The sequence below is a fragment of the Ixodes scapularis genome, unplaced genomic scaffold, assembly GCF_016920785.2.
Source record: "Ixodes scapularis isolate PalLabHiFi unplaced genomic scaffold, ASM1692078v2 PGA_scaffold7__128_contigs__length_106722199, whole genome shotgun sequence".
NCBI classification, from domain to species: Eukaryota; Metazoa; Arthropoda; class Arachnida; order Ixodida; family Ixodidae; genus Ixodes; species Ixodes scapularis.
The window spans coordinates 27,116,357-27,138,516 of NW_024609882.1; positions in this window are offsets into that span (position 1 = coordinate 27,116,357).

The following is a 22,160-nucleotide window of genomic DNA, read 5'->3' on the forward strand; positions in this document are numbered from 1 at the left end:
GTGCGGGGTAGAATGTTCCGGAGCTCTTCCCGACACTGATCGCCCCGCCTCGATCTCCATCGCCGAGGTCGTGCGGGAAGAAGTGCACAGAGCCATCCAACCAGAGGCTCCCATCAGCGGGGCAGTCCCCGAAGAACCCACGCTAACTTACGCCGCAGTGGCCCGACGGCCACCGCCTCCTACTCGCGCCTATGTCGCGCCGCCCCGACGTCACTCTCCTGCGCCGCAGCACAACCGACGCCACGACGATCAAGTCCAGTACGCCTGCACGGAGCCCCGCGTACCCCGGAAGACCCACGTGTGGCGAACGCCCGACCGACGCCCTCTGTGCTTCCACTGCGGGGAAGCAGACCACACCTACCGCCGATGCCCATACCGACGACTCGGGCTGCGCGGGTTCCACCCGAACGACCCACGCCCTCGTTATGGTGAACGACCTCGGAAGATCGACGAGTACCTGCGACGACCTCAGTCCCCCGAGCCCGCGTCCCGCCGAGAATTCCGGTCGCCGTCGCCACGACGTCCAGCTTCGCCGATGCACCGACCCCGACGTGAAAGCCTGTCACCCCTCGCTCCTCGCCGGGAAAACTAGGCGCGGAAACCCCTGGAGGTGGAGTTGCCGAAGACGACCGACGCCAAGATCCTCCACAAACGTCGGAGGGCCCCCACTCGAGCGCTACCAGAGACCGAGACGACGCCCCTGCAACGGTGTCCAATAACCTAAACGTCGTCATCGACGGCCACAACGCATCAGCACTCGTGGACACCGGAGCAGACTACTCAGTCTTGAGTGGAAGGCTCTCCCGCCGCCTTCGCAAAGTCATGACGCCGTGGGATGGACCCCAAATACGAACCGCAGGAGGACATCTCATCACGCCCGTCGGAAGGTGCACTGCTCGCGTCGAGATTCACGGCGAGACGTGTCCGGTAAAGTTCATCGTTCTACAAGACTGTTCCAGAGATGTCATTCTTGGCATGGACTTTCTGTGTGAATACGGCGCCGTCATCGACCTGGGTGAGAACAGACTGACGCTGCGGAAGCCTGTTCCGCCTTCAGAGAAACCCCAAACAGGGTCAGCCGCCGTCCGAGTCGCCACCGACCACGTGAACCTGCCGCCGCGATCAAGTGTTGTCGTACCCGTCGTGGCCGATACAGCTACCTGCGGCGAAGTTGTCCTAGAAGGCAACCTTCAATTGCTCCTGGGAAGAGGAATAGGCTTCGCAAGAGGAGTAGCTGAACTTCAGGATGGGCGGACTGTGGTTCTCGTGACGAACTTCCGAAATGAAACGCAACACCTCACGAAAGGTGCAACCGTGGGCCACGTCGAGGAACTTCGAAACGCCGCCGAAATCGCCACGATTACTGACGAAACCTCGCCACCTCAGCAAGACAGTCCGTCGCCAGCGCAGCTCGACATTGACCCTAAGCTTCCGAGCCCGAAACGACGGCAGCTAAGTGACCTCCTCGCCGAATACAGTGACTGCTTCGCGACGTCGTCGAGGGTGCGCCAAACCGCCGTTGCGAAACACCGCATCGTTACCGAGGACGACGCGCGCCCTGTGCATCGATCGCCGTACAGAGTCTCCGTTAAAGAAAGGGAGGTGATCCAGGAGCAAGTGCAAGAGATGCTGAACGACGACATAATCCAACCTTCAAGCAGTCCGTGGGCCTCTCCAGTTGTACTGGTCAAGAAGAAGGACAGAACGCTTAGGTTCTGCGTGGACTACCGGCAGCTGAACGCAGTGACGAAGAAAGACGTCTATCCACTCCCCCGCATCGACGACACGTTAGACCGGCTGCGCCACTCCCGATACTTTTCATCCATGGACCTGAAGAGCGGCTACTGGCAAATCGAAGTCGACGAACGGGACCGAGAGAAGACAGCTTTCGTCACGCCAGATGGGCTGTACGAGTTCAAGGTGATGCCCTTCGGACTGTGCACGGCTCCAGCAACTTTCCATAGTGTCATGGACACTGTACTGGCAGGACTGAAGTGGCAGAGCTGTCTCGTCTACCTCGATGACGTCGTAGTGTTTTCCAGCGACTTCGACGAGCACTTGCGACGACTCCGAACAGTTCTCCAAGCCATACGGACCGCCGGACTCACCCTGAAGCCGTCAAAGTGTCGGTTCGCCTATGACGAACTGAAGTTCCTAGGTCATGTGATTAGTAACGAAGGCGTTCGCCCCGACCCAGAGAAGACTCGCGCCGTCGCAGCATTTCCAGCACCAACAGACAAGAAGGCCCTGCGCAGGTTTCTTGGACTATGTGCCAGCTATCGGCGCTTCATCCGGAATTTTGCAAGGATTTCCGCGCCGCTCACAAACCTCACAAAGGACGCCGAGAAGTTCGAATGGGCCGAGGAGCAGCAGCAGGCATTCGACGAGCTGAAGCGACGACTGCAGACTCCTCCTGTTCTAGGACATTTCGATCAAGATGCGGAAACCGAAATTCACACGGACGCAAGTAACGCTGGACTTGGCGCGGTACTGGTTCAAGTGCAAGAAGGCACCGAGCGAGTTATCGCCTACGCAAGTCGGACAATGTACAAGGCGGAGAAAAATTACTCCACGACTGAGAAAGAATGCCTTGCGGTCGTCTGGGCAATAACGAAATTTCGTCCGTATTTGTACGGGAGCCCGTTCCGTGTAGTCACGGACCACCACTCGCTCTGCTGGCTTGCGAACCTCAAGGACCCGTCAGGACGCCTCGCACGATGGAGTCTACGACTACAAGAGTTCAACATGACTGTGGTCTATAAGTCAGGCCGGAAGCACAGCGACGCCGACTGCCTGTCCAGAGCCCCCGTCGAAACACCTTCTGGCAGCAGCAACGACGATGACGACGAGTGCTTCCTAGGTGCAGTGAACACCGACGACATGGCACGACGTCAAAGAGACGATCCTGAGTTGCGCGCGTTAATCGAGCACCTCGAAGGACGAGGGGGTACTGTCCCCCGTGTCTTCTTGAGAGCCCTGCCGACTTTCGTCCTCCGACAAGGTGTACTTTACAAGGAGAACTTTGGAGACAACAGCACACCATGGCTGCTGGTAATCCCTACCGACCTTAGAGCGGAGATCTTCCAAGCCTGCCACGACGACCCGACATCCGGACACCTTGGTTACAGCAGTACGCTGGCCCGAATTCGTGAAAGGTATTACTGGCCCAAGCTGCCGAAGACCGTTCACTACTACACACGGTCCTGCCACGAGTGCCAGCGACGGAAGAAACCACCGGCGAAGCCGGCAGGTCTCCTACATCCGATCGCTCCCCCGACCGTACCGTTCCAGCAGATCGGAATGGATCTACTTGGTCCTTTCCCACCATCGGCGCAAGGAAACAGATGGATTATTGTCGCCACAGATTATCTCACACGGTACGCCGAAACGAAAGCCCTTCCTGCAGGGACGGCTGTGGAAGTCGCGAAGTTCTTTATCGAGTCCATCGTCCTCCGGCACGGCGCTCCCGAAGTTTTGATCTCAGACCGTGGATCATCATTCATGGCCCAGCTGACGCAAGAAATCCTTCGTCTCAGCCACACCAGCCATCGGCGCACAACGGCGTACCACCCGCAGACCAGTGGGCTGACGGAAAGACTCAACAAGACCATCGCCGACATGATCTCCATGTACGTCGACGTGGAGCACAAGACATGGGACGAGGTGTTGCCGTACGTCACATTTGCCTACAACACGGCTGTGCAAGAGACCACCGGGGTGACACCTTTCCAACTGGTTCATGGTCGCAAAGTAACGACAATGCTGGACGCGATGTTACCCCACGAACCGGCTGTCGACGGAAGCGACGACGCCCAGGTGGTTGCCCAACGGGCAGAAGAAGTCCGCCAGCTCGCCAGACACCGTATTCAAGCCCAACAACGTGTTGACTCTGGCCGCTACAACCTTCGTCGTCGGGACGTCCACTTCCAGCCCGGAGACAGGGTGTGGGTGTGGACACCGATCCGCCGCCGTGGTCTCAGTAAGAAACTCCTAAAGCGCTACTTCGGGCCCTACAAAGTACTTCGTCGACTCGGGGATCTGAACTACGAGGTGATGCCCGACGGAACACGGACTTCATCACGCCGCGCTCCTCGACCGGAAGTCGTCCACGTCGTGCGCCTCAAGCCGTACTACGCGCGATAAGACTGCGAACTGTGATCTTGTGCATCGCTTGATAGAATTGTGTTTCGCGAGCCTCCGTATGTTTCCATTCTTTTGTTTGTTTCGCTCTGTTTTTTTGCCTTTTACGTAGCATCGAGACGACGCCTTTTTAAAAGGGGGAGTAATGCCGCGCGCGCAGCTGGCCAAGTAGGCAGCGCGCGCGTGGCCTAACGGTTATCGCGCTTGCTTTCCACGGTGAAAGCCAGGGTTCGATTCCTGGCCGCGGAGGCACATTTTTCTTGACTCTGTAAAGTAATGTTCTGGTAAATTCGAGAATCATCTTGCTGATTCGAGGTTAGAATGTTCTACGCGCCGAACCTTCTACGCCGAACGATCCAGAAACCCGCGAGGGTACATAAGGAATTCCGCCAGGCGAGCGGAGTCAGTTTCGCCCCAGCGTTCGACTCTGCTGCTACGCCGACCTCGACGCCCGCGACGCTCTGTTATTATCTTTTGTATCCTTTTATTTTTGGCACAAGTTCGCCACAATAAACGTTTATTTCTTCCTGTTTATTTACTGTTTTTTAGTCACCATCCGTGACAATATTCAGTGTGACCCCTATCCTTGCAAACCAGTGTCATCGATGTACGACTCCAATTACGTATATCCAAATTTATCGATGCAACTGCAGGCCGTACAGTGCAGTCTGATAGATTGACAGCTTCCCTAGCTCACAATAAAAACCACATTCAGTAATGTGGTTCCCCTTTCCCTGGTTCCCCTTCCAGTTTTGTCCAGATGGACTCGGATAAGCACCTTGGAGTTGCCACCCCCCCCCCCCCCCCCCCCCAACCCTCCTTTTCCAAAAAAACTATCTTTATCCACCCGTCAAAACCAGGAAGGCTGAACCGGCTGAACAAGCTGAACAGTTCGCGCAACAGCGAGCAAAGAACAGCAATAAAAGAGCACCGCCCCCGAAATCAGTTTGTTCCAGCCAAAGAACGCTAGCGCATGTCCTTCCGCGAGCGCGGCTGGCCAGCACGTGCAGGGATGGAGGCTCTTAAGGGATCACGAGGCCCTGACCAAAGTCACGGCAAAGATTCCGGCACCCGGACCGCCCAGTCGCCACGCCGATTGAACGTGGGGCGATGGGTCTCTCGCTCGAAAATTACACGCGGGTTGTCCTAGCTGGTTCGTGGGCCACGGTCCACTAAAAAAGCGGCCGAGGTGAGAAGCAGCCACGTCCTCCTGCAGACCGCAGGACTTCCGGTGTCCCGGCGCACAACGGTGCCGATAAGGCGCCACCGCCTCCTCCTCGGCGTAACGTGTAGTAGGTCCGCCGTGCTCCGTGTCGGCGCCCCCTTCAGCGCTAGCGATCGCCTTTCCAAAAGGCGTTGCTCGTCACAAAGGGGGCACCCGCCAGCTGACCGCCGTAGCCCCTCGCAGCACCTCTTGCACGTTCCACGAAGATGCTGTCGGAAGCACGGCGCTTCCTTCTACGGACCGTCGCGCCTCTCCGGCCATCGTTCCCATCTGTCCGATGTGAGTTGTTGCGTGTAATAGCAAGGCAGACAGACACCCGAGCCCGGCTCAGCAAACTCAACGGGGAAAAAGATCAAAGCAAAGGGGCAAACAAAGCGCGCGAGACACCTTCCCGGGAGGCAGTCGGGGACGCTCCAATTGATGCCCAGTCGAGCGCGACAATGCCGTGGAAGAAGGCGAGAGCCGACCATTTCAAGAAAGAAGTTCATGTATTCGGGCCGGAACATCCGACACGGAGAACCGGATCGCCATTGACGTGAAGTGACGGATGTGGATTGTGTCCGGTGTCAGGCCCGTACCACTATACTACGCCTTGCCGCCGGGCCTACACACTAACCCTATTGCTTAGACTACGCCCGCGGCCCTCTAAGGGAGAAGGACCAGCGTCTAACAGCCGTGTGCGCGCAACAGCTTTGTTTGCCCCTCTGCTTTTCAACGGGAGGAACTTGGGCCGGCGTGTTACTTCTTTGACGCGGAGGAGGGACAGGCTTCGCTGGACCTGTTGTTTGCGTGCTCGTCGGTCTCAATTGTGGTCGTGTTTTTCGCTAAATGGACATTGTAGATGGGTGAGAATTCAAAGAGATGCATGTGTCGTGCGAGCGTGTACAAGGTGCCGCGCGGTCCTTGGTTATCAAGCTGTCTGCGCTAGTGTTTTCCACGGTTGCTAATCAACCTGAAGTATTGATTCTTACCTTCTATTGCTCTTCCCTGGCCGAAGGCTGCAGGCAGGTAATTATATATTAGGATTCTGTTAGCCCAGAAACGTTTCTTTATACTTTTTTTCTGTATTACCCTTCCGCTAAAGTTGTCACAAAAAAAAAAAAAAAAGTCGTTCCCTCTTTTGTAAATTAATTATGTTGTGTCTATGTTTAGACAACAGGTCATTAGTCAGCCCAAATGAGCGTACGTAAGAAATTTTGCCACTACAGTATCCCTGCTAGCCTGCATCACACAGTGATGCTACACAACCGTACGCCGGTACGATGCTCGTCCCGATCGAAACGGGCACGGTTGGCCATTGAACCGAGGATCCTTTGGCTCTGCAGCCCAAGGGTTCGGCCCACGTGCTTCGAACTTCCGGTGCATCAACGCACTTAGCTGCCGATCCCCTCTCTTCTGTTGATGAACCCAAAGAGTGGTAGGAAAAGATTTTCAACATTGATGAAAGAACGATTTTTGTTTTTGCAGGTCGCCTATTAAGCCGATGCTGTGTGCTCATGGCAACACATGCGCAATTTCCATTTTTCTTTTATTTCATTAAATTTCATTTATTTGAACTCGATGACATCCTTTCGAATGCATTACAGGAGCGAGGAGTTTCAAAAGAAATTCAAAGTCACATTACACATAATTGGTACAATATCGAAATTCGCTGTAACCGGTTACATTATGGTATAGCACATCCCACCCACTCACAAAAATCGTCCAAATTCTAAATTCCACTAAATTTCACCTCACCTTCAGACAAAAAATATGCGGGACTCATTTATTCTTGTTTATACATTGAAAAAACAAAACTTAAATGGGAACTCGATACCATCATTAAAAAAAAATAGTTCATTCAGACATGACACGGTCACGTCCTTGAATACACCAGAGCACTGTCACAATTCTAAGTCAGAACGTGAATTTCAAAACATGTCATCACATTTATTTTTTAATGCCAGCTCATTTTGTTCTGATGCCATAGATTCCGGTAGAGCTTTCCACTCAGAAATACACACCAGCGGAGAGGGAGAAACATAGATTAGTACCAGATAAAAATGGTTCCACTTTGTGTGAGTTATCGAATCTTACTGAAATATGTAGTGCAGGTCTGCAGAATGAGTGTCTAAAAGAACAGTCACAGTAATACTTACGATAAAAAAAAACATATGCGCAATATCTTTTTTCGTATCTCGAGAGAAATAAACCCAAATTTTGTTTTAAACACGTGATACTTGCTTTATAAGAGTAGTCAGCACAGGTAAACTGGGCAGCTTTATTTTAACGCGATAGCGTTAAAGAGCTCCTGTCGCAGAAAAGCCGTCGTCGGCGTCGGTGGCGTCGTAACAGGAAAATCCTGATTGGTCGATAGGGTCATGACGTCGCAGTCACATGACCTCCCGCGGAAATTTCGAACAACCCACAACGCTCACGTGAAACGTGTCGTCATGTGTGGAATGAAAGTGATAAAAAAACATGGCATGTAATGCGAATTAAAGGTCGCGGCATGTCTCAAATAGTTGGGGAACGAGTGACGCTGCACGCGCTGCGACGTGAGAAGGCGCAGTAAAAGTGGTCTGCTAACTAAAGGCGAAGCTTAAAAGGTTTGTAGTGCTTCAAGACTTTTGACCAGGTAATATTGGTGTGGATTGTAGATTATATTTGCGTAGTCAAGTTTTGGAAGAAGAATTGTTTTATAGGTCAGCAGACGCGTACCCTGGGATACTTAAGGCAATAATCGCCGTAAAAAAAGCAAAGTTTATTTTATACGTTTTGTATGATGTGAGTGATGTACTCGTTCCAAGTCAAGTTGTGCGTAATGTAGATGCCTAAGTGTTTATATGACGCGGCAATGTCAAGATCGAGAAAAAGGAGGCTGTATAGGGTTGTTGGGACGTCCGACGTTTTAGTTACTCTCATTTGACGGCACTTACTGATATCAATGTTGAGCTGCCATTTTAAGCTCCACGTGCTAATTATGTCAAGGTCTGTCTGTAAAACGTGATTATAATCGAGGTAAGCAATATTTTGATATAAGACGCAGTTGTCTGCAAATAACCTGATTTTGAATCTTAAGGTCGATGGAGGTCATTCATATGTATACCAAAAATAAGAGAGGGTCAATCACGCTGCCCTGTGGGACACCTGATGTGACGGGGAATTTGAGATGAACGAGTATTATTTATTTTTACTGATTGGGTTCTGCCATGTAAAGAAGCTGCTATCCACTGCACAATAAAAGGTGTATTTGAAGGTTCGACATCTTTAGGAGTGGACGACTGTATGGTATTGTATCGAAAGCCTTTGCGAAGTCGATAAAAACAACGTCAGATTGGATGCCAGCCTGAACATTGGACTCTCAATTCGAGCATTTTATTTACCGAAAGTCGTGTCATATCCCGGGTGAAATAAATAAAAGCGACAGATCTCTCCAAGCTACTATAGCGCGCCGTTACATGCTACCTGCGCGCTCCAATCTTCTGACCTCCGCTTCTACCGCGAACCGCTTTTCCGGTACTTGCTGGACCCCACTGATAAGGTACGCCAACTAATTCAATGTATCGCTTGACTATATGACCTTGATGGTAGCTTAATATATGGTCCGTATCATAACATGCACCAACTTTTAATTCTAACGCATGTACGTGGAGATATATATATATAAACAACATAACTCATAATGATTTTTAAGGTGTGCTTTCCCCAGTCGCGCATTGTACTCCTGTGCGACACAAGTTAACGCCTGCATAAAATTTGCATAAGCATACATAGTATATGCTTAATTCCGCCTGCGAAATGGAAGCCAAATCAACATATTTTACTTCGCAGCCTAATGAACCTCTGTACCTCAGTAGGTGAAATTGCAGGTGGGTAAGGACTCAACCAAACATCGATTGCGTTATTAATATTTTAAATAATATACGCAGAGTAATAGTAGACAACCCTCAAAGCTCTACCGACGGTTAGCTTTATAAAACTAATTTATTAATATTTCAGTCATGCATCTAAAATTCACGAAGCAATACAAATAACTAATTCAGAGCCTTTGTATTATTACAAATGATTCATTCAAAGCTGATGGTGGTTGTCCGTTATCAAACATCGTCTTGGCAAAGGGTGTAGCGGTATCTCGTTCAAATTGTAAAAAAAAAAAAGTCTACCAAGAGCAAATTTATATTACGCATTTTAGTACGAAAGTTAAGATAGAAAACCATACATTATCCGGAACCTTTAGCTCGCTGCGCCCAGTCGGCCATTTGCATCGTTTTTGTTACATTACAAATTTATTTTATTCAAATACGCAAAACAATAACAAAATAACGGCACGCTGTTTAGGCGATCATGTCATAATGCTTCAGGCAACGAAGCGATGCATTTTGCGTAATATTCAGGTCGTGTCTCAAATACTTCCTTCAGCGAATATTATTTCTAAGGAAAAGCCTTCAGAAATAAGTCGGAGGCGCCCAAGAACACCGAATAAAAACTAAGCGACGAGAAAAATGGCGACCAAAAACGAAAGAAAGAGGTGCACAAAGATCGACAGGGCATAGAAGAAAGTGAATCTGCATGATCGAACAAGACACGACGGCGAAGCGTTTTACACGAGAATCGTGACGACGCGCGGCTTTGTGATCGAATCCGGTGCACTTCTTTTCCTGCCGGGGCCGTTCAGCCGAGAGTAACAAACATCGCCCCGGAAGCTCTCCGGAAAAACGCTATTCATAGTAACGTTCTTGGGAGTGTCCGATAACACCTGGTCGAACGCGGGCGACGCGAGATTCGTCGGACCACAGCAGCCATGCATTCGGCACACCTTGGATGACGCCATGACGTTATCGGGTGGCAACGGTTCTCGCGTAGAAGCCCATTCGTACATTTGCGTTTGACCGCGTTTGAGTGCAGGACGGTGTCCTTTTGAGGCGGGAAACGGAGCAGCCGCTTGCGGTAGGAAGCTCGCTAGGGTCGCGCAGCGCTCCGCAGCGCTCCGCAAGAGGGTAGAGCGCTGGCTCAACTTTTCCAAAGCATCGGGTTGCGCTAGACCAGCGAGAAGCGGAGAAGAGAAAGGCAGGGTCACGTGCTCGCTCGCGCCCGTCAACATCATTGACGCGCATCCGGATCCACGTTCAGGGCAGTCTTGTATTGTACTCCTTACAAACGAATCAAATTAGTTGTCATCGATAACTTTTGGAGTAATTTTGCAATTATTTTATTCCGTTAACTAGGAAGCATTCGCAAAAGTAATCTGATTACGTTTGGAAGAATTAAATCACTTGTAACCGTTGCTTTTCTTTTCTTCCCGTTTTTAATGGCGCTTTTTGTACGTACAAGTTTCCTACCAATGAATACTCGAACCAAATCTATCTCCGTCAGGAAAACGGTTTACCGAAATTTCTGGTTCAAGGAGATGAGTCATTCGTAATCCGGTGATTCTAATTCAATAATAGACAGTACGAAAGACTCGTTTTCAAACAGACAGGAAACTCTGTCCGTTTGTAAATTTGAAGTAAACTGAGAAGTAACAGTTACTTTTTCAAGTAACGATAAATTACTTTTTGTCTCGTATAAGCAAGTAATTTTAATTTTGATCCGAGAGTAATTGTAATTAAAACATATTACTTTATTTTTTCGAGTAACGTTTATCGAGACTGGTTCGGACCCAGTATCTTGCTTTTGCTTGATAGGGGAGCGATGGGGAAATGAGAGCAGGCCGTCTTGAGTAAGCTAATTTTAAAAAGTAATTAGTGACAGTTACAGATAGTTTGTCAAAAATGTATTTAAGTTACAGTTACTTAAAATAAAAGTAACGTGTTACAGTTAAAGTTACTTCGTCATAGTAACTTTGTTACTTCCAAGATACTTTCGTTTTTTTTTAATTTAAATTTAACTAAAATGACATTGCTGACAACAAACAATGACTACGATTTATATTTATTACCTTCCACATTCTCTTAAAGGCTCTATTATTCCCCTTTCTCAATGACAGGACAGGGAGATACCGATGAACACACGGGTCAATTACAATAATAGGGAGGGGAGCAGAAGGCCAAACGATTTGGAACTGAATAAAGCGGAAAAGACCGTGAGGTAAAAAAACAAGGTAAAAAAAGGAGTGAACAAAAACAACACAAGGTCGTCTCGGAAGGCGTTCCGCTTTTCTTTTTAATGTCTTGTGTGCAACGCAGAACAAAAGACTCGACCGCGTATCACGGGCTCACGACCCCTGGTAAAGGGCAAGTCGACCAGGGGCCCTAATCTGGACACTTGGCGAAAAAGTCGGCGAGAAATCCAGCGGACGGGATTGGCCAACGCCGCACTTGAGCTTGACACCGGCCAATCAGAGCCTCGGGATTTTTCGCCGACTTTTTCGACAAGTGTACAGATCAGGGCCCCAGTAAAAGCATCGTCTGTGGCCCCGGTCAGACAATGTGTACCGGCGGCGACTCGCTTTCGCATAGAAAGCTATCGCCGCGAATGCTGCGCGACCGAAAACAGAGGCTCTCGTTCGACGTTGAACAGTCCACACGTCGAGCGTAGCAAAAGCGGCGTAGTGCGTCGCACACTAGTACTGATTGGTCGCAGATATCGAGTTCCTGCTCGCCGGACAACGGAACGCACGTGTTCTGCACTACGCTGCGTTCGCTTCGCTCAAAATCTGAGCATAACAGAGCATTTAAGTGTCTACGAGTTGCGTGTTTCCGCTAGGTGGTTCTGTCCAACACCTCCTAGAAGACAAGACCGGAGTGATCTTTTGGTGACGTCGCGAAGGAAGGCAATCGGGGCCGCGATTCGAAGCGAAGGCAACACGCGTGGATTGACCGTCGTAACGCGCTTTTAGTCACATAAGCGTGAATTATTAGCCAAAATTAAAGCTGCACATAGCAATAGGTCTTGAAAACATTTTATTACACTGGCAAAATATTAAACCGGTATATAATCGGTATGAAATGGCACGAGGTATGGGTAGAAGACGTCCACAGAAAAAAAATAGTTTTAAGTCGAAAACATTGAGCGACTCAATAACTGGTGTAGAAATGCCTGTTCTATACACAATTACTTAAACAAAATGGATAGATACGCAGTGTGATTCGACACAGCAAAACGGATCACAGTAAAAATCACGTAGATGTGGTCAACGCGTACACGGCTAGACAAGTGCCACAATCATGTAAGTGATGTTAACGCATGCAGTCACTGAATTCTTGCATTATACCCCGGCCACATGGCAAAGTTAATGTAATTTCGATCGAATGACATTATGGGGTTTGCAAATCAGCCCGCGACGCTCGTATAGTCACTCAGGATCGCGATCTGATTTAGTCCCATATCATTTAAAGAAAATATAATAACTTTTCCGGTATGGCAGAGGTACTGAACTTACTATTTACACTCAACTTATTTACTTCTTCCTATGTGCTCGAGCTGCCTTAAAACATAATACAACTTATTTTTATGCAATATTACTATTACCTTAATACAGTTAGGATTCTAGTATAAACGCGGTGAAGGCAATAAAAAAACACTAGTATTAATAAACACATAAGCACAAACAACTCACTTTCAATAATCACACATCAACTTGTTATTCACCTGCCAGTGAAAAATTTAATGTTACCAGGCATATTTACAAATGTCGACGCAGTTGCACTCGGATAACGACAAAAACGAGATTCTATTCCATTACGAGATTAAAGTGGCCGACTGAAGCATTCTACTCGTGTCCTACATGACAAAGTCCGTAAATAAGGTGTTGCTCACCTCTCGATTGTATCCATACGTCCCGCAATATCCGTCACGAAAAACTTTGAACACGAACTCCAAGAAGTCTATCTCTTTGACGAGAGAGAGGTCTATCGATAATCGACCAGTGTCATCGTTGACTAGTTGCCACACATGTCACTCACACCGTAGCAGGACGTGTTCCGCGAATCCACGTAAATGCCGTAGTACCAAGAGAACACAAAAGAACCACACGCAAGAGCAGCGGCAGCAGTGTGAGACGAAAGGCTTAATGTCGTCGACCATACATGCATCGCTTGCTCGTGTGCGCTCCCTGCGGCGATGACTGGACTGTTTTCGGTTCATTTCTCTGCTGAAATGTCTCAGCGTTCCTTTTCAAACGGTCTGCAGCTCACACACAACGTAATTTTGCCAGAAATGGGAGCCCATATGGGGAAAGAAAACGTTGCACCAGAGCCGGTTCATTCAAGTGCGCGGCACTGCACTGTAGTGCCGCGGTTACGGAGATAATCACAGTTCTAAATTTGGTACTTTCAACCTTGGTAAGGCGTTGTATACTACGTCTATATTATACAGGGTGTTTTCTTTTTTAGCTGCACCAAATTTTCAAAAAAAAAGGGAACGTAAAAAGTTAGTTAAACATTTTAGTTCATTAGCTAACTAATTACCTAATTTCACCTTTTTTTTCGTAGCCGCCATGGCCATTAACACTTCCCAGGGCTTAAACTACTCTATCACACGTTCCCTTTTTTTTTTTAATTTGGTGCAGCTAAAAGAAACACCCTGTACATATAATAAATTGTAAAAGACTGTGCTTTTAAAACGTATAATAATGTCGGATAAACGCGCACGAACACCACCGCGCCACTCGAGAAGAAACATTTTTTTCACGTTGATAGCAGAACTTTTCTTACGTAGTTGCGCCATGGCTTTCCTTCTCCGACATTGTGACGTAACCACTTGGAGCGCTACGGCCTTCTCTTCTAGGAGGTGTTGCTCTGTCGCTTGGTTGAAGAGACGGGGGTGTTAGATAAGACCGGAAAGAGAAAAAAAAAAAAAAAAAGACGAACAACGCACGCAAAAAAAAAAAAAGTAATTGAAAGTTGAAATAAAGCAAAGGCTATACGCGCTTTTCCAAACGATGTAAAAAGAAAGACAGAACTAGAAAAACGTCTGCCCTCTGCACAGGCACTTACTTACCTCCGACGAAACAAGTTTAGTTCTTGTTTCATTTTGTCGCGTCTAATGTAGGCCCAAGCTCCGCACGCGGTCGCCCCGCTGTAGTTTTCACAAAATAGGGCAATTTTTTGCGAAAAGTATCAGTATCTTCCTAGATACTCTTTAGTTAATTTTTAAAAGTATTTAAGTTATCGTTTCAGTTACTTAAAAAAAATGTATCGAGTTACAGTTAAAAGTTACAAAAAAAGTAACAAGTTGCAGTATCGCAATATCTCGATACTACCCAAGGCTGGGAACAGCACGTTTCCTCCCCGAAGCTGCGATGTTCCAAGCGGACAGACGTCGTCGCGGAAGCCAGTGGGATTTTGTCACCGAGATTGGCCACCTCGACCAACCTCGACGCCGTCGCCGGGTGCCGCCAGGTTGCTGCGGATTTCGCCCACAATTTTATGAGCCGCGAGCGACGATGGGACGCGCCCTCCTTATAGACCTTTTCTGTGTACTCTCGTCTCCAGCCACATAATAGGCGTATCCGGTATGGGCGACGAAAAAATAATCCAACGTTTCAACCTGCAAACTGTAAAAAAATAAAGGGGAGGCAAAACGACAAAGTGTGACGTTTACGCTTATATCCTAAATGCCTTCTGTTGGCGTGGCAAAGGCAAAACAATGTTTTCGCCCATACTGGAAGTGACGTCAATTCTAGTTGGCGGCGCACTTGCAGAAAAGGTCTATAGTTCTCGGCACCGCTTGGCTGCGCTTCGACGCAACTCTGTGTTCATGAGCTTTGCGGAAACGCTCCCAGCAAACGTCGTGCAGCCTCGCCTGACACAACTGAACGCGTCGCGCTCAAACGCAAACGCTTTGTATGTGACTTGTTGTGTTTAAGCATGGTCCATATACCACAGCTGAGGAAAGACAGGACGATGGCAAGTCCCGGGCGCCTCATTAACACTCGCAGCCAATGAGATTACAGTATTACAGGGTGATTCAAGGAGAGGCCAGGCTCTTTAAATCGACCGCAAAATTCGGTTTCTTAACCTATCGCGCAACGACTTTGTGCAGCGTTGCCCACAGATGGTGCTTTTTTCGGTAACATTTGCAAAGAGCGAACTTACCTGAGGAAAACGTAAAGAAAGAAAAAGGCTTAGCTCCTCTAGAAACGCAGCGACGCCACCTGTCTTCAAACAACACGGCGCCGTTTCGCACGGGAGACAAGAGATGGCGCAAGCGGTCGCGACGCCAACTGCCGCCAACGAACGAGCATACGACGCCGAGAGCCGGCGTCTTTAGCAGACAAGCAACTGCAGTTCCTTGTTGTTACTGCGCCTGTTTTTGTTTCTGCGACTGTCGCCGCCTGCGGAACGTGCGCCGCTTTTGAGTCGAAAAGATCATCTGCTAAACTCGCCGACTCTCGGCGCCGTATGCTCGTTCGTTGGCGGCGTTCGTTGCGCCATTTCTTGTCTCCCGCGCGAAATGGCGCCGTGCTGTTTGAAGACCGATGGCGTCGCTGCAATTTCATAGGAGCTAAGCCTTTTTCTTGCTTTACTTTTTCCTCAGGTAAGTTCGCTCTCTGCAAATCTTACAAAAAAAAAAATGCACCATCTGTGGGCAACGCTGCACAAAGTCGTAGCGCGATAGGTTAAGAAGCCGATTTTAACGGTCGATTTAAAGAGCCTGGCCTCTTCTTGAATCACCCTGTATTTGACAAGGACGCGAGGGAACAAATCAGCAAGAGGCGTAAACACGACCTGCGTTTCTTAATCCCTCTTGTGACTGACTCAGTGTTGGACAAAATACTTGATAAAAGTACTTAAGTTACTAAATACCTTCTTCATAAAGTATTCAAAATACTACTCAAATTACTTTCCCTGTAAAGTATATTGAGTAGAGTACAAATACTTAGAAATGTAATTCAATCACTTTTGAAGATACTTCCGCATTGGTGTGGTCATGATGCTGTGGTCATGATGAAGAGGAGGAAACAAAAAACTGAAGGTCGGTTATGGCGGCGCACATGCACACTGCGCGTCGCGCGCAGGAAAGGTCCGGCGTTAGCCTCCAGAGAGCCTGTCTACCAGAAAGTTACGAATTGTTCGACCGCGGTCGAGTGGTTTATGGGCCGTGTTTACAATGCGAACTGCGCGAGGATGGGCAGAAAGCGTTGATTGTCTGTAAACGTCTTCGCTTTTCCGTCTGCTTTCCTCCTCGTCACACAAAAAACGCAGCACATGTGTGCTTGCGATTAATCTCCTCAAGCTAGGCGTCCATTGCAAATGATCCCTATGGTTTCTGTCGCTGCTTTGGAGCGTTCTTCCGCACACCGTGAGCGCTCGCGCTAGAAATGCATGTCTCAAAGCCAGGAGTGCGGGCTATAGCTCGCGCTTTTATCTTTGCCTGCAGTCTCAGCTTACGGTTTGATAGAGTTTAAGTCCCTCGAGGTGTTTGCGTATGTCTTGTAAGTAGCGTGAAATGCGCCAGTGCACGAGGCCCGTGTCTCGAGCGGCCCTTGAAAGCGAATGGCAGCGAGCACCCGCTCATGGCACGCGTTTTGCGAGTTTCTACAACAATGTTTAGCGGTACCTGAAACAAAAAACAAAAAAAAAAACGCCTTTATCAAGAGCTTTTACTCCAAACTAAAGCCTCTCGATGTGTTTCCGCTTCTCTTGCAAGTAGCGTCAAATGCACCAGCGCAAGAGGTCCGTGTCTTGAGCGGTCCTTGGATGCAAATGGCGGCACAACATTGAAACGAGCGGCCCTTGGAAGCGAAAGGCGGCGGAGCACGCGCCTGTGGCGCGTATCTGGTGCGTTTACACAACAATAGACCTCTTCGGAAATATGTGACGCCCCCAGCGTCTGCTTTACGGCATTGATGAATATCAAAGACTCATTCGGGTGCCCCGGACGAAAGAGAGCAGTTCGTGGGGAATGCAAACAGTAATGTTTGTGTTTTCGTGTCGTTTCAAGTCTCTCTCTCTCTCCCCCCCCCCCCCCCCCCCCTCCTCGTAGAGGTGCTAAGTGTTGGGTTCGTATAATAAAGTTTGGAACCTTTGGTTCCAAAAAGTTGGTTTTCAGTTTATCGTAAAAAACACCTGTACGTCATGTTCTTATCTGTCTACCATATGCTCTCATAGTTTACGTGTTTGTGTGCTCAGTGTAAGTTGCCTCATAAACACCGATACTCAATTTTCGACAACAAACGTAATCAGATATGCAAGCATCACAGAATATCGTAATATAAGCGATGCATCGTAAATCTATTTCACTATTGAGGTGCAAATACTTTTTTTAATGTATATTGATACAGAAGTACACATACCCAAAATTATATTTACGTTACTATCGCGAAACATTAGTATCCCGGTTCCGTTCAGTCCGCGTATTTCAATTGTACCGAGCAGAAAACGACTTACCAAAGTAACTGCATTAAGAGGAAACTTTGAGATGTGAAAAAGACGGAGTTGCATATTCCGCTTTCATAGTATCAAGAAAAGGAACTCCTTACTTTTGAGATGAAGGAACGAATCGAAGTTAAAACTCGGTAACGAGTGAGAGTACGTACTAGGCGTGAATAAAAAAAGTTCCGAGACAGATATTATAGCGTAAAAAAGAGGGCAGCACAGTAATGCGCGCGCAGCAGTCGAAGGAAGGGACCTTCGTGCCTCGTTATGCCAAAAGGCGTCGCTCTGGGGAAATTTGAAAGTGCGCTACACGAGTTTTTCTAACCACCTGCACGGCTTCGATTGCAATTTCCTCATAGACGGCAAGTCAGAGCGAGAGCGAACGTCAATTTTGTGTCAAACTCGGCAAATATAGGACAGATATACCTTCGAAAATATTCAGCAGGTTTGTGTCAAAAAGTAGTTAATTTTGCAAATTGTTTCAAGTGATGTTCACGCTTCAGGAACGGCTGAACATCGCTGGAAGACGAAGAGCAGTAGGGCGACCTTGTCCGAACTCTCCTTGACTTCAGTGACGTTCTCCCAATCTTGAGGCACGAGTGCCACTCAAAACACCTCGCTTACCTTACTGTTTTTTTACATAAACCTTTTTAAATAATTTCAGAGGCCTATGTTTTGGATTTGCCAAGTTTAACGTGAAATTGATGTTCGTTCTCGCTTTGTTATGCCGTTATGGAGAGATCGACATTAGACTCGTGCATGTGGTCAAACCAGCTCGTGCAGAGCAGTTCCATATGTTCACAGAGCGACGCCCTTTGGCATAATGACGTAGGAAGGTTACGCTACAAAGTAAGTCTCGGAACTATCTGATCACACCTCGTATTGCTCCCTGAGCGAGAAACTAGTAAAGGTACTTAGTTACTTTTTAAATGTGATAATACTTCTTAAAACTAAATTTCTCCCCACAAAAAAAAAAAAAAATATATATATATATATATATATATATATATATATATATATATATTATTATTATTATTATCTGCAACAGAAAGCGCATAGGCATGAGCGGGATAGAGATACGTGGATAAATTGTCAATAAACAAACATATTTCAAATATTACGCCAGGAAAATCCAACCCAGGACCCCAAGTACCAAAGCCCGAAGCTTAGTCATTGTGTCAAGCGAAAGACTTGTGAAGCGATGACTTGTAGTTGTGAAGCCATGGTTATTTCGTGCTGTTATTTTCTTTTCATCGCGCACATGCGCTGGTGGCGGGATGAGGCGCTCACTAGATGGACTCCAGTCTTCACCTATACCTCGCAAGAGAAAGGAGCGGGCTAAGTGCGAGATTGCTGAAAAGAAGTGGCGACATGCTGAGTATGATCCATTGAGTTATTATAACGTACGCTAGAGGTTCAGCTGTCGCCAGCGTGCTGTTTCAAGTTGAACCAGACAGCGACCAGTCGAAAAATTGACTTCCTGAAATGCGTGTTTATGGAGTAAAAAGGCCAAATTTTTTCTCTAGGCTTGACTGTAAGAGCAAATATTACGATTAATTAGAATGTAGTAAACAGTTCGGAATATTTCTTGATCCTCTACACGACAATATTGGTCAGCTACAGCGTTTTCTGTCAAGTTAACGCCATTAAACACAATGCACTAATAGTGCACTGCCGGGCACTATTAGCACGAACACGGCATCGGCGCTTTTCTACATAGGAGTTGCTACGTTAATTCCTAACCGCGTCAAGGCCGTGCTCCAGCTACGGCACACTTACGAGGATGGTCCGTAACACCATTGCTCGACAGAGACCCTCTCGAAGACCCGAAACTAAGGTCTTTGAACAGCTGTCGAAATGACCAACGTCAAGTAGTCTTCGCCTTCCTCGATCGAGAGAGTTGCCGCTGCTGCGAAGTCATACACCTCCCGGTCAATGACAGGGGCTGTTGAAGTTAATTTTCATCGATCCCGACAGTCACCTCCAATCACACCAGGATCCCGCCGGTGACGCAATATCGTCACGTAACCGCGGCTATAAAAGGGGGACCCGCGGACACCTGCAGAGGAGACAGAATGGGACTGACCAACGCAACCATAATCTAATCATGACCCGTTCAAACATCGTCGCCATATAGCCCAAGCCCCATCTCCAGCCTGTCCGTCCCACAGCACTTAACAAAGTGTACCTACCAAGCGATCGAAGGACATGTGGAAAACAAAGAGAGACGGCAAGAACTACACAGTAAACTGGATAACTAACTTCTTGTGCATGTAGATGATCAAAATAAAGTGAGAGTCAAGTTAATACAGTCCCATTTGCATTAAGTAAGTATTGCTTTATTCTCTCTGCTCGTGCATATGTTCGAAGATGCTTGTACTGCGTTCCAATTATCACCCGCACGCTCGAAATCTTTGAAAATAGGGAGAAGCCATAAAACAGGTGCGTGATGAAAGCTACCTGGCATAGGAAATAATAAAAAAAGAGACACCTTTCATAGCCGCAGTGTGAATGGTTTAACCGCTCGGTTAAACCATTCCTTCACGGGGTCATTTTCATATATGTGACAGGACTGGTGTATTAGCAATATATCACCGTTACCGGAATGCTGGCGAACTTTGAACATACACTACATTCCTTTCCATTGTTATTTTTGCTTAAATTCGTCGCTCGTGTTTACACACCTTCTATGGAACACAGGTTCGGGTTTGAGATATAGCGAAGTTTAACATCGTTCACTGACAAAGAAAAAAAACAGTAACCAAGGCAATTAAACTTTTACAACTTTAATAAAGGTACGAACTATTCGTTACGACCCAAATAACAAAAGTTTTCCACGTTATTTTTCGACGAAGAGACGAATTGCACGCGCGTATTCCCATAGGAATGCAGAGGAGCACCGCAAAAGTAGACTGGTTGCTGTCTACTCCAGGTTGCCTCCCGGAAGTCGCACCAGCGCCGGTTGGACCTCTAGCGTACATTATAATTATAAAAACTCTATGGTAATGGTTCTCAACCACTGATTATTATTTATTTTTGGTGTGGGAGTAGGGGTGTGTGTGTGTGTGGAACGGGGGGGGGGGGGGGGGGCTATTAAACGATTGCAATAACAAGAGGGTAAATGAAGGAAACTAAATGCATGCAAACCAATTTTGCAGCCCTCAAATAGAAAATAATGAACCCTACTTACTCAGTGCACATGGTTTCGTCTACTTAGCTTTGTGGGGTAGCCAGCATTAATAAAACAAAGTTTTAGTGCTTGGACTGAGTGATGGTCTAAACCTTTAAGGCTTCAGGAACTCCAAGAAGACCTTCAGGAACCACAAGGGGTCTGTGGACTCCCATTTCGTTTTAAAACCACTGCTCTATAGTACGATCAACTCCCCCCTTGAATTTGATGCTTAGTTACCAATCTACTTAGCTACCGAATTGATGTTTAGTTACCCTCTAAGGGGTTTGCCTCAATTTATTTAGTGGAATATAGTATCCATAAAAGACAAGCAACGCTACCGCATTTCGACGTAGTCTGTAGCGAATCGCCAGCAAAAACATCAAACCCAATTTTTTTTTTTTTAGTAACGTGTATTACAATGCAGTTGCACTCATAAAGTACTATCTTTGCTAGTTCAGGTGAAGTGAAGATTGTGCTCGCGTAGCTTCAGTCAGCACTCATGATGCACAAGGAAAAAGGCGAGCGTAGCTCTGATAACACTGCCACTGAAAGCTCTTTCCGGGTATAGATTACTCCACTCTTTAGAAAAAAAAAATAACGGTTCGGCATGCGATGAACGCAGTCCACTCTGGTAAGCTTGCCACTTTGGTAAGCAAAGGAAGTGCCTGCCAGACTCACAAGTACATGGAAATAGAAATTAGCAAGTGTCACTGGTTGCTTATGCCCACGTCGAGTGCTGCCATGACCGGGCAAAATTTGCGCCAGTAACAATTCTACTTAAAGTAAGCAATTACTTTGCATACTCACCAGCACTGCAGAATGACACGACTCGCAAGCCATGCCATGCAGAGGTTCAAGTTTCTCTGGCTGACACCAGATTCTGCATGGTTTTGAAAAAGACTGCATCGCGTGTTTTTTCGCTTGAATGGTTACTTTACCAAATTAACTTCGTTCCGTGATACTCAAGCTTCAGTAGGTTCTCGCCTCCAAGGTGCACTCTCCCTCTACGATCTCGCGACGGCAACCTTTTGTGCACTCCACGTTAAGGTGAGAGTACGAATACTTGTCACGAACTTCACGCTCTTCACAGTTAAATCTACAACGTCTGACAATTCGCGGAAGCGACGGGAGGTATTTGCTGATCGCCGTGGCTCCTTCTTCCCGAGTGTGCGCTGTCAGTGAGCTTCGGCAATTCTCCTTCGACGGGCCTTCTGCACCGTCAAAATTATCGTTCAGGAGGGACGATACGTGGAAGTTCGCTTCGAACGAGCGTCAAACAACAACGGACTCGGCGGTGGTGACTAGTAAATAACGCGTATTG